Genomic DNA, 12,910 nt, shown 5'->3' on the forward strand with positions numbered 1-12,910 from the left:
TCCAAAAATGCCAATGAGTATGACACTTGTTAGCCTGGGGACCTGCAAAGCCTTTAGGCAGCCATAGTCACAGTATGTCTTTTGATTCACATTTAAGTAATTTTCACTCTTCAAACAGCCTCTTCAGAGATATCAACTCATAGGAACTCACCTATTCTGAGATAAGAACATTCTAAATTATAAAGGTTTATTTTACATCCCATACAGGACAAGAAACTACAAATTCATCCCCTAGCTCTCTGCTTTTACAGAATGTGAAGCCACCTATTTGATAGAGAGTGTAGGAAGAAACAGCACCATTCCCTTAAGTACTAAAGCATTGCAAAGTTTCTTGGGATCTTGGTTTTAGTTTCCTCACTGTTGTATATTATCACACTCCATCTCTCTGCCTTCATATTTAGGTAAGGACCATTTGGAGCAACTTAGATACCATTGTGAAATGGTTTTTACTTCAGCATGGTACGAGTGCAAATGGCCACAGTTTCCAAGGTGCAGTGTTTTCCCTGTAAGACGTCAGGCTTTTCCTGTGATGCCTTTGTGGTGCCTGCAAGAGCAGATGTGATTTCAAAGTAGTGAAGAATAGGGAGGTAGTGATGTCATGATGAGTGCATTAACACAAGTCTGTATTTTCACAGGCTGTGTAGAAGTACTGGAAGGTTTAGAATAAATCCCACAATATCCTTCTCTGTATCTCATGTATCTCACTGTGCTTCCATCAGTTCCACTACATAGCATTACAGTGTCCTGCAGTGCAACACTTGCAAACATTCATGTGTTAAAGAGTGTCATGGTTGGACACTGGCACAATGCCAGCGTCCCCATGAAAATGCACCTTCCCTAAATAAATGCTGTGAGATGTTATCAGGAACAGAGCAGAGCAGGCCCAAGCTTAATAACAAAGGAAAAAAACTTTATTAAACTACTACTAATACAGAAAACACATAAACTAAATCCAGGATGAAGACCTTTTAAAACACCCCTCCTCCTCCCAATTTCTAAAAACACTCAGCCATGAAACATCACCTGGGATTCTTGATCAAATTACCACCCTTCAGGTAATCTATACTCAAACTATCAAGGGAGAGAGAAGTCTCTCTTGCACCACAGACCCCCCAGGAAACACAGCTGCCACCCTGTGTTTCCCTGTCACACATGGCAACCGCCCGGAAAAAAAAAATCTGCCAGTGTGACACTCTCCATTCCATGTCACAGTGCTCTCACCACTGTGCATGGACAGACTGCTCATAGGGCTCCTTTAAGGATGCTTTGCCACGGACCCAAAGATACAACAGTTCAGTTTCTCATCCTGGGACTACAGTCCCCCCCATTTTCCCCTGGGGCCGAGGGGTCCAAAAACAGGACTCACCTTCTTCCTGAAGACAGAGGGTATCACCATTCCCTCTTCAGCTTTCTTTGTTTCTCGCCATTCTTGTGCTGTCGAAGCTGAAACAGGTCTCCCTGGGTCACCACTGCATCCCCCTAAAATGCAGTCTCTATTGCAGGAGATTTTGGTTCAGTCCATGGCTAACAAGAAAAGTCCAGCCAAAAGCTACTTCATCATCTCCTCCCACCTAAATATTTCTTCTTCTAACATCTCAGGTCCCGGACTATCTCTCTTCCACTACAAATCAAGGAGGAGTAATACTTTTAAAAAGCCCTCATTTCTTGGAAAGGGTTAAACGTTCAGACTCCCTGGGCAGCTGATATCTCGGTCCGGTGTTCCGTGTCTCCCACGCTGGACATTCCCCCCCTTCTCCTTCTCTTCTGCCGGCAAATTTCCAGGCGCCGCCAGGCTCTCTGTCTCTTTCCCTCTTGGGGGCGGGGGGGGAGCAAAGGCATCTCCACTTCTCTCCACCCTTCCGTCCACAGGAGCTGGCTCGGTTCCAGACCCTCAGCCCCTCGGCCTACCTGGACAAGGCCGTGTGGCTTCCCCTCCCCCACCCAGCCTAAGGCTGGGCAGGGGAGAGCCTGTACTCTCTGACGACCGGAACCAAAAGAGAGAGTTCTCCTGGGAGTTCTTGCTTTTAACCCCCTGTGTTCTCAGAGGCGTGTCCATACTTTCAGTGGTCACTCCAGGTGCCAATATCCAAACCTGACCACTGATTGGTTTGACCCAACTTCCTGGAAAAAATTCACTTCCATGTCAAACCACGACACTAGTCAAATTTTCAGGAAAATGAAAAGATGAGCAGGCTGGTAGTTTCTGGCTGACATGTCTCCAGTCTTAAATTAAAACTTTCTATAGAGCAAATGAAAGAACAAGAGGAGGGAGACTGCAGTTGGTGAGGAGAAGGGCAGGAAAGAACGGAAAGAACCTGACTGTGAGTGAGCTCCTCTCCATGCAGGTGAAGAGGATCCACCCCCAGAGGACTCCAACTGCAGGAATTTAATTGCGACTAGGGCTCACTTTAGCCTATTCGGGGATACAGCTCTTTTAGTATATGACCAGTTAAATGTTCTCAGTGATGGAAGGATGAAGACATGAAATATAGCACAGCAGTGACAGTGGGATACTTGCAAGTAAAGACCTATAGAAATATTTTATATTAAGAATCAGGAAATATCTAGCCACTGTTTTATTTCTCAACATCCTGCAGAAAGTTTCCAGATCAAAAGCAGATAGGACCTGCACTCCCCATTACTGCATGAGTAAAATTTGAACTTCATTCAGTTGAAAGAACAGCATCAAAAGGTTTTAGAACAGGGCTATGTTCCAAAAGCTGATCTCTTTCAAAAACTTTTGGTGTGCAGTTTTTTAGGGTGCAGTTTTTCTCAGCCTGAGTACCTGCCTGAACCCTTGTATATATAGCCAAGTTAAAAAAACAGCACTGAAAACAATGGCATCATGCACTTCTTATATATTTCTGAGAAAAGTATTTAATCTCTTCTCAGAGCTTTTCCACTGACTCGAGCAGAGACATCCCCAATTTACGCTGGTGTAATTACACAGCAAAGGTGGTTGTCAGATACGTGCTTTCTGGTATTGATGACTATTCCTCCCTTACAAGGTGGGGAGAAGGACAGGTGGGCAGTTTGGAGGGAATGTGGACTTTTCATTTTATCAGGGGGACTAACATTTTTGTGATAATTATGATTTTATTCAGTACAGTGTTCCTGTGGAGCAATGCAGATGCTAAACTGTTATTTATCTTGGTTATCATCCAAGGTAGAATTGAAAAAGAAAAACCTCTTCTATTATTTTTTTTTTTTTATATATCTAATTAGACATCAAAATTACCACAGCATTTTTATGAAAGGGTATATTTAAGATACAGTTTTGGAATTGCAGTAGTAACAACATTTGTTCCATGTGGTAAACAGAAGCCTTTTGGCAGTGGGATGCTTTAGTTTTGAAAACTGCCAAAAATTGTTTGTTTATGTACAGAGCTACAGTTACTCACTGTGCCTGTGAGTCATATGGAAGGGGGACCAGGGTAAACACAGAGCTGTAGTAAAAAGGTAGGTGTGCAGGAAACATGCATTATTATGCTGGCAAGCTAAGCTACAGGCAGCACCCTGTCATTAAGAGGGAAGAAAGAGGGTGTGGGAGAGAAGAGTTGAAGTCAAGCCTGGATATTCTAATGTAATTTGGAAAAGACTGTAGAGTAGTCTAAATGGTAATGGTTTTTGACAGTTTGATATGTATTTATAGCTGTTGCTAGCCCTTCCTGAATATTATGTAGGACTATCTGGGATTTTCTGGGTTTATCACCAGAGGCATGCAGGATTAACAGCCTGATGAAGTAAAAAATAATTACTCAACCAACCCAATCCCTATACCTATATAGCGCCCTTCACACAAGGTCCCAGAGTGCTGCATAAGAAATACCATAACTGCCAGAAAGGATGGTGAAATAAAAATTTGCCATCTAGGCTTGAAATCCACTATGAAGCTGGGCTTCAGTTATCTCCTAATAAAAGCTTCCAAAGAGCCAGTGCCCAGCAGAGCAGAGAATGGGCATCACTCATCACGCTCCCTCTTGGTAGTACTAAAGACACATAAGACTTTTTTGTGCTCAGCACTTTCACAGTGGAAATATACAGATCAATAAAAATTTCCTGAGGCAGCTAGAAGCTAGGTGAAGGGAGCTCAAATTAAAAGTAGATACTGGATACACAGGATTTCCTTTGCCACAAAACCTGGTCCATTCTCCCTGCAGCTTTGATCTGGTTTTGTCCAATTCCATTTTCTTTTTCTCTCTTAAGTGTTCCTAAAAATTTTATCTTCAAACTTTGCAGTAGCATCCTGCAGAACAGGAGGTTTCCCTGATTTTTCATGTGTCAGTCTATGTTGAGCTGTGCTTCATCAAAAGATTTGCTAACCCTTCAAATGCATTTAATTTCTTCTAACAGAAAAATATATTCAAACAACAATGAAGCAAATAAATCTGAGCCAAATTACAGATTAAAAGCTCATCACTCACAAAAGATCAGTGGTGGAGATTCTGCCCGTGTTCCCTATCGTAGACTGGTGGGGGAGTCTTGTATCTCACACTAGCCTGCTATCAGAGTTTGTCTTAAGATGGAGATTCTAATGTAGTTGATGATAAATTGCTAATTTTTAGAGGAATGTTAGAAGAATGCAGCCCAACTGAAAACCAACAGCTTCTTTCTATGCTTTTCAGCACTTTAAGTAATTGACTTGTTATTGATTAGGATCCTTCTGAGCAGATATCAGCTGTACATAGAACCAGATAAAGCTCCAGGCTGCAATAAAGAGGAGAAGTCTTTAAGAAATACTATTGAGCACTGTGTGATTTGGGAAAGGATGTCTTGGAGGTGACCCAAAGGGTAAATGTACCCATAAAACTGGATTAAAAAGTATACTTGGCCTAATTTTTGGAGATTTTCCAATCACATGGATCTGAGAGTGGTATGCAAAGTCTGAAGTGTTTGCCCTGCAGCGTTTTGCAGGATGGAGTACCTGTGATCCCACTCTTTAATCAGAGGATGTGTTTTGCAGAAGACCTCTCGGGACTACAGCTTCTTTACTGAAAAATCATATTAGGATAATTAATGTTCATCACTATCACTCCTGCCAAAGTAGCTTGTCTTCAGCTTTTGAACTTCTAGCCTAGACTGAGATTGAAATGGGTTTTTTTGGTGTGGTTCTTTTATTTATTTATTTTTTTTTTTAAAAGACAGTTATAGAGAATATAACAAAATGGGGCAACATATGATATGCATATGTTGTGGGATGAAATACAGATGTCTCTGCATCTTCAATTACTGAGAAAGGGTACCAGCATTTTTGCTGACACAAGGAAACAATCTCTCTGTGCTAGTAATTATTATGATTACTGCATTTGTAGGTGAAGAGTGGCTGGTCATCTTCTCCTATAAAATAAATCCATTTTTTCCACATGCAGATTTTGACACATCCTTTGAAGAACAGTTAACTAAATTTTTTCCTTGAAAGCTATTTTAACTGCTTTCAATAAAGATTTCCCTTCTAGCTATGCTTTAATTATTGTAATAAGGAACCAGTATCATGAGCATGTTTATTTACAAGAAGAGGTTCAAGAGCAACTTTTCTCCAGGCTTCCAGGTATTTTGGGTGTATAGCAGGTAAAAAGAGCTATGAAGCTGGGTGTTGAGAAATTTTCTGTAAAATGAAATAATAAGAGGAAAAAAAACCACACAAGGATAATAAAAATGTTTAAATAATATTGGATCATTGTCATTTTTTCTTGCAAAAGAGAATGGTGTTACTATTGAAATTATTCAGCAGGAGGATTTACTTTTTCCAAAGTGCCATTTTTGATAGAAAATTATTGGTTACATACTGATGAGGTTGTCAGCTATGTCCATAAGAGGAAACTAGATTGCATTTCAGTTTTTATTTTTATAAAGTTTTTAATACTTAAAGAACTTTCAGGGAGACTTCCTTCAGTAAGAATTCTTTTGCCTTATTGTCACAATTTTGGTGCACACAACCCAGGGAAAAACAAAGAAATATCCATCTTCAATTTCTCTTTTATCTGCTGTTTTTCAGGAAGACATTTGTTGGATTTGTTCCCATACTTATGCTAGAGTGAGCAAAGATAACTAGGGGGCTTTTGTGCTTCAAGCAGAATGATCTGGGGCTGAGCTGTTCTTCAGTGCCTGTGTGAAAATGCCAGCCCATGAGAAAACTTGTCTCATACTGACTAGCTTTAGTATTGTGGTCCTTATTGCTGATATAAGTGTGAGGTCTTCCAACCACAATGTAGTTTCTGCAAGTACTGTACAGTAGAAATGATTATTCCTCATTTTTGATCAAAGTATTCATACACAAACACGCACTGAAATACATGAGCACAAAAGACACAAGCGCATGCACATGCACATGCAGGCCATTCTCCAGGGACTCATGAGACAGAAAAAATATTATCTGTATTTTTATGAGGCCAGCAATAGAGTTACCAGGCTAATAAATGAAGCATGAATTATTCATCAGTCTGCATGTCATATGGTTCTTTTAAATTACAGCTGAAGAAATGGTAAAACTATGAGCTTCTACCTTTCTTACAAATCCAATTTAATTGCAAAGGCACAATAACATTTCTCCCCCTCTTTTAACCATTTGCTATTTTAATGAAACTAGAGGTAGCAGCTTTGGCAGATTTCCAGAATATACCACTAATGAGATACAAGGTACATTAATAATTTACGTGTCTGAAGTGTGCTGGACCTTCTACAAAGAAAATCATCACAGAAAAGTGATCACATATTTACCAAACAGCTGATTTAACAGTGACATTGGCTGCATTTATGAATTTTGTGTTTTAGCAGATGAATTTTGTGAATATGCTGGGTGTACTAAGCAGAGTCAAAGATACACTTTTTAATACTTCTACAAAATTAATTTTATTCAGGCCTAGCACAGAGAGATAGAAAAAATAATATTTAGATGTATGAGATTGTTTTACAATGAAAGCATTTGAAACTCTTGTCACATTATGATTCACACACCTCAGTCTTCTCTCTTAGGATATATGTTTTCCTTCATTTTATTGGAGATGTTTATATAATTGTGTAAAAGGCTGCATAAACAGTCCTTATACAACTATATACTAAATTGTTAACAATATTTCTACCCTTTTTTGCCAACAAATGGATGAATAGGCAAGGCTAAATTGAAAAAGAAAATTAATGTGGCAAATTTTAAATGAGGTAACCAGGTCTTTCATAACAGCATAAAAGACTTATATTTGTTAATGAAACAGAGTCTAAGACTTTTCAATGAGAAAAAACAAAAAATCATGATAAAAGAAATACTCTATTTCGGTCTTTTTCTTTCTTCTGAAAGCTTATTTTAAGGTTTGTATTTATACTATCAATTTTTCATCTTAATCAGATGAAATTATTCTTCGCAACAAAATGTGTTGAGAACTATAGCAAAAAAAAAACAAAGCAAAGCAGAAAAATATTCCTCCTATGTGTTACTGACTATGCAGAAGCTCCATATTTGAACAGAAAACATGCAACGTATTCAAAGGTGTGGTTAAACTCACCCTTTTCCTGGACCACAGAAGCACTGAAAGTGTCCAGACTCTTACAAGGATGAGTTTTGGGTATACCTCAGTACTACCAGTCAAATTCAGTCATTCTGGGGATCCTGGAATGACAGCCTAGGTATACTTTTTTGTAGCTTCTGTCCTGGGTTTATTGCTGTGTTTGTTAGGCCTCTTTCCTTAGGCTTTAAAGCTCTGGAATACAAGATGATCTCTCCATAAAGAAGGACCAAGCTGCATGTTCTTCCTAAATTAGTCTACTCTAACTCCACATCTACCACATCATAAAACACTATTTGGAACTAGTAATATAACTGATGAAACACATACATTTTGCCTATTCTTCCATTTTTAAATGGTTCTCAAGTTCACAATCATAAAAAAATTCATAGCCATGTCTGAAGTGACAAAAATACAGTAGTACTGTACATGTAGCTTAATGTCAAAAAAATAATGTGCTGTGTTGACCAGAACTGATGGGAATTATATCTCCTTTTATACTGCTCCTGATGCCCATGCTGGGCACCTTCAGAAGAAGCTGGAGCTTTCAGCAGACACAGTACCACAACAGGGATGTGAGGTATGAATGAATGTAAGGTATTCATCTTCAAAAATCCTCTGAGATACCAAAACACTTCAAGCCCAAGAGATACCATCAATATGCTCATGTAATTCATGCTTCTGCAGTGGTTTACTGACCTCTAAACAGCAAACCTCCAGTCAGGACAAATTAATTAACAAGAAACAAATAACTGTCAGTGGAAGTTACTGGTTTAGAAAAAACAGAAGGAAAACTGTATATCTGTAGCTTCCAATCTCTGCAATACCCTAGTCCAAACATATCACCAGAAGAACAAACTAATGAGTGGTGTGTAACCACGTTACTCGTCAACAACCAAATTGTCAGTGGAATTCAAGCTGCCAAGTTTGTACCCACAGGAAACTTAAGTAAAAAGATCTCAGTTTAATCTTTCAAGTCACCAGCTGAGTTTGCTGTCTGACAGCAGGAAAATGCATCTTCTAGCTCTTAAACTGCACAAATTAAACATGAAAGAACATTGAAATAGAACAAATGTAGAAGCTATCACACATAATCATTTTTAGGGTGTTATTTTTATGACAATTACTGAACTGAAATCAAGGCTGAAAACAGCATAAAAACACCACTGTTTAGTTTCATGATTTTTTGAAAATGCATGTTTCTAGAAATTCATAAGCCTGGCTTTTGGTGTCTCTATTAAATTGTCTTCATCTCAACCCATGAGCTTTTCTAGCTTTTACCGTTCTGTTTTTCTCCCCAGTCCATGCTTGGTTGCTGACTTCAAGTAAACCATGACAGACCATCAAAAATCTGTGGGGAAGTGTGAAAAACCAGGACAATACATCAGGGAAAGCAACCCATACTGAAATAGACTATACTAAAGGTCTGGCAGCCGAATTGCTGCTTCATGGAACTAAGAATTAGTGCCATCATAAGTGGTATTTTGCTCTTATTTTGGTGTGACACATTTGGATCTTTTTCCCTTCAAATATGTGCTCAGGAAAGGGGAGGAATCAAACAGCACTTCTTCCTTTACTTTGCATCCCTGTACCTCAAGACCCAACACCATAATAGTCCATGTGACACTTCAGCAGTGCTTTTGTGCTTTTGTGGTATCATGGACCATGCTGTTCTCACAGGAAAATTTATTTTGGAACAATAAACTAATTCTGGTGTTACCTGGATATGCCTGCATAGCCACAGAGTAAATGTATCTGCACAAATTTTAATCTAGCAGTGGTAATATTAATAGATACAGAATAGCAAAGGCTTTCACAGAACTCAGAAACTACAGTATTTTGACATATTTAAGGGTCCTTGGAAATTCTGGAAGCATAAAATTAACACAAAATCCCATGTTGGTGTTTTCATTTCTTTTGTTATCTCATTTTCTGTCTAGGGTGTCTAGGCTTATGCTTGCTGCGCAGGAGCATGAAACAATCTGTTTTACATAATGTACTCAACTCTCCTCTGCAGACTGCACATCTGGAAGACCAGTGCCAAAGACAACGCGTACAAATGCCAAAATGGGAAAATGACAAATGGCATTTCTTGCAATTCTTTGGTATATACCCTTTATCCTGAAACTTTGCCCACTGAACATCTTTTTAATAGCCATCATGCTCTGAAAATGTAGCTGAACTGACTTTAATCAAGATAGCCAGTTCTGCTTGGTGTAGTTTGCGTGGCAAGAGTACAGACAACATTTCTTTTAACATTTAGTAGTTGAATTCCTCCTTAAAATGGACACAAAAGAGAAACCTCTGTAGAGCTGATGCTACTGGTTTGGGGAAGGAAAGACTTGTCTTTTGTGAGAAGAAAGTGCAGAAAATTGCAATAGAAATTAATAAAAATTGACTTAGCACATCCATCTTTTCAATAAAAGTTTTCAGCAAAATAATAATCCCTTTCCAAACAAGCAATTCCAACTGTTATTTTAGTAGACACTGGAAACTATTAAATAGTTGTGCTATTCTTGTGCTCCATTTCTGCAATATTATTCCTTTTCTTTTCCCTTTCCCTGAATATGTGTTTATAGATTTCTCATACCAATCTAAATTGAAGGATATAATGCACTGTTTACCACAAAAGTATCTTTGAGGTTAAGTATAAAATAAGTGAAGTCTTACACAACTGTTTGGGAAAATATATCTTTCATCACTCAGAAATCTTGAGATATTTTTGTCAAAACAGCTGAAGAACATCTGTAAAGGGGAAAAAGCACATACTAACTTAGAAGGTATCTCAAATCTGGTTCTGGACTTGTCTATTTACTAGGCAAACACATAAAGAGGTAAGTAAAAGTAACTTGGGTTTCACCTTCCCCAGAGAGGTGTCTGCTTCACACACAGAGTTCTGTTTGTGTCAAAACTTGGTGGGAATTTGTGGTCAGACATGGTGGCTAGGCCTCCTTTGGGCAGGAGGTTGGACTAGAGACTCCCACAGATTGCCTCCAGAGTGAATTATCTTATGACACTGTGAAAGTGTAGCAGTACAATAAATTCCCTCCAAAGATATAAGAAATATGGCAGTTGACATCTCTAGATTCTCCTGCCTGTACATTGACAGTTTTCACTCTTGGTACTTCCTGTTACTGTTGTAACCTCCCAGACTTTCCTTCATAGCTGCAGTAATCACCCTTTCCTCAGGAAAAAGACAGGCAGGTAAAGCCAGAAGACACTTATATTGAGTAGGTCTAGAGATTTTAAGGCTGTAAAACTGTGCATTTGTCTGTCTGGAAAGATAAATTTTCTTTTAAAATGGTGTAAATACACTAATTTGCTTTCATACCTTTTTTTTTTGTTGTTGTTGTTATTGTTGTTTCCAGGCATTTGTGCTATTTTTCACATACCTGTTAAATAATTTTGTGGTACTGTTTTTATGTTAGTCTCATTACTAACATAAAGCCATTATCTCACCACATAGCAGCATCAGTTAATTTATCCAAGATTCCCTTCTGACATTGAGGAAAAGCAGCTTTGCTCTGTTTCCATGCAATGTGCATGCAGATAAGAGTGGGCAGGATAGCATTTTTTCTCATTTCTTCTGCAAAGTGCATGCAGGTGATGCTGACTTACCCTGAATTTTGCCTCAGTGGAGTATTTGCCTGCAGAGTTCTGCATCTATGCTCCACCTGGGCTAGGAATTCTGTGCAATCTGCCAGGGGATCTGGAGGAAGGGAAACCCCTTCAGCTGGGTAAGTTACCTATGTATTAATAGGTAAAATACATAGGTAAAATACCTATGTATTTTGCTGGCAGAGGATGCCATATGTATTCTATCTTTGTGTTTGAGATGCCAGAGGAAGGAATCTGATTACAATATGTTACTCCCTCAGGTCTCCCTTTTCTCCTGTTTTCAGGTATTTCTCTGATATAGTCCTTACCCCTTTATATCTCCCCCCTGTCAGACTACAATTGTCCCTCCAAAGGTATCTTTGGTTTGTTAGTCTGCCCACAGACCTCAAAAATGCACAGAGGGGACCTAGCCCTGCAATGTGTGTTGTGAATCCCACATCCTGCACCAAAGGCAACTTTGCTTTTAGGAGCCCCCAGAAAACCAAGTTTCTAGCCCACATCCAGCAGTCACATTCTTTGTCTTTTGATCCTCTCCTTTTGAATAACAGGAGTGACTTCCCAGAGCCATTAGACCTCAGGCAACAGGCAGCCTTTTCCTAGAAGATTCTGTGCCCCTCGGTCTTCTCAAACCATCTTCTGCCCACCTTCTTCACCTTACTTGTGGCATTTTATCTCATCTCTGAAAGTTGGAACATTGCATCCTGGCTGAGCTCTACAACCAATTTTCTTTCCATTCTCACATTAATTTCAGGTAACCAAATATCTGCTTGTTTGCTTGAACCTTGACCACTGTGAAGGTGGTGTTTGGAAAGTTGATTATTTTAATTGGTGTTGATCAGGTGGTAAATGCTTTGCTATACACACTTGTATACAATATTTTGTTATACAACATATAATGGTTTTATTATTTATTATCCTTCAGAGATATTTTTATGATCTTTAAAGTTTACTTCTTTGGGTAACTCCCCTGATCTGTTTAGAAAATAGTCGTCCTCAGATATTACTGCCATCCTGTAGCTGATGCACAGCCACTGTGACAAAAAGGTGGTGTGAAACTTCAGGGTGGGCATTTGCAGCACCAGGAAAGTATGAAATTTTCTGAGTATTGTGATCTCAATACCATTACTGGTATCGCTGGCAACCTTCTGCCCTTGCCATTAGGAGTATGTACAAAATTTGGATGGAGAAGGGAGAATGAAAATGAAGGTGAATACACTCCATCCTCAACAGCCTTGGCCTTCAGCCACAAAATATTGCATTTGTAATGTAACTGTACTTGAAAGAAAATGTGTTCTCTTTGTCATTGTGGCAGGACATCTCCCCCCACCTCTACCACAGAAAACTTATCTACTCTCTCCATCCTCTGAGTAGGTCTATAGGTGAGATGGGTGAGTAGTGCCTATGGGTGAGATAAGCCAGGCTGGGACAGGTGCCTGATGGGGAGGGGGGTCATCTCTGGCTCTAAGGGGGAAAAACCCCCAGCTGAGAAATAAACATCAAGGCTTTGAGAGTGACATGCAGACAGATAAGCCATGAATCATTGAATGAGAGACACTGTTTTTACAACAATAAAATCCATACAAAATTATCAGGGAGACAGAAGCCTCCTACACACTCCCTGGAAATGTGCAGGGAGATGCATCCCACAAAATTTGGATGCATCTCCATGGATACTTTTCCAGAAGCTGAGAGTAAGGGTTCTATATATGCCCCATCAGAAACTGGATGGTAAGATGCATTGAATCCTAACCTATACTATTTCTTCACTAGCTGTAGTACAGGGACCTCACTCTCCT

The sequence above is a fragment of the Vidua chalybeata genome, chromosome Z, assembly GCF_026979565.1.
Source record: "Vidua chalybeata isolate OUT-0048 chromosome Z, bVidCha1 merged haplotype, whole genome shotgun sequence".
Lineage (NCBI taxonomy): Eukaryota > Metazoa > Chordata > Aves > Passeriformes > Viduidae > Vidua > Vidua chalybeata.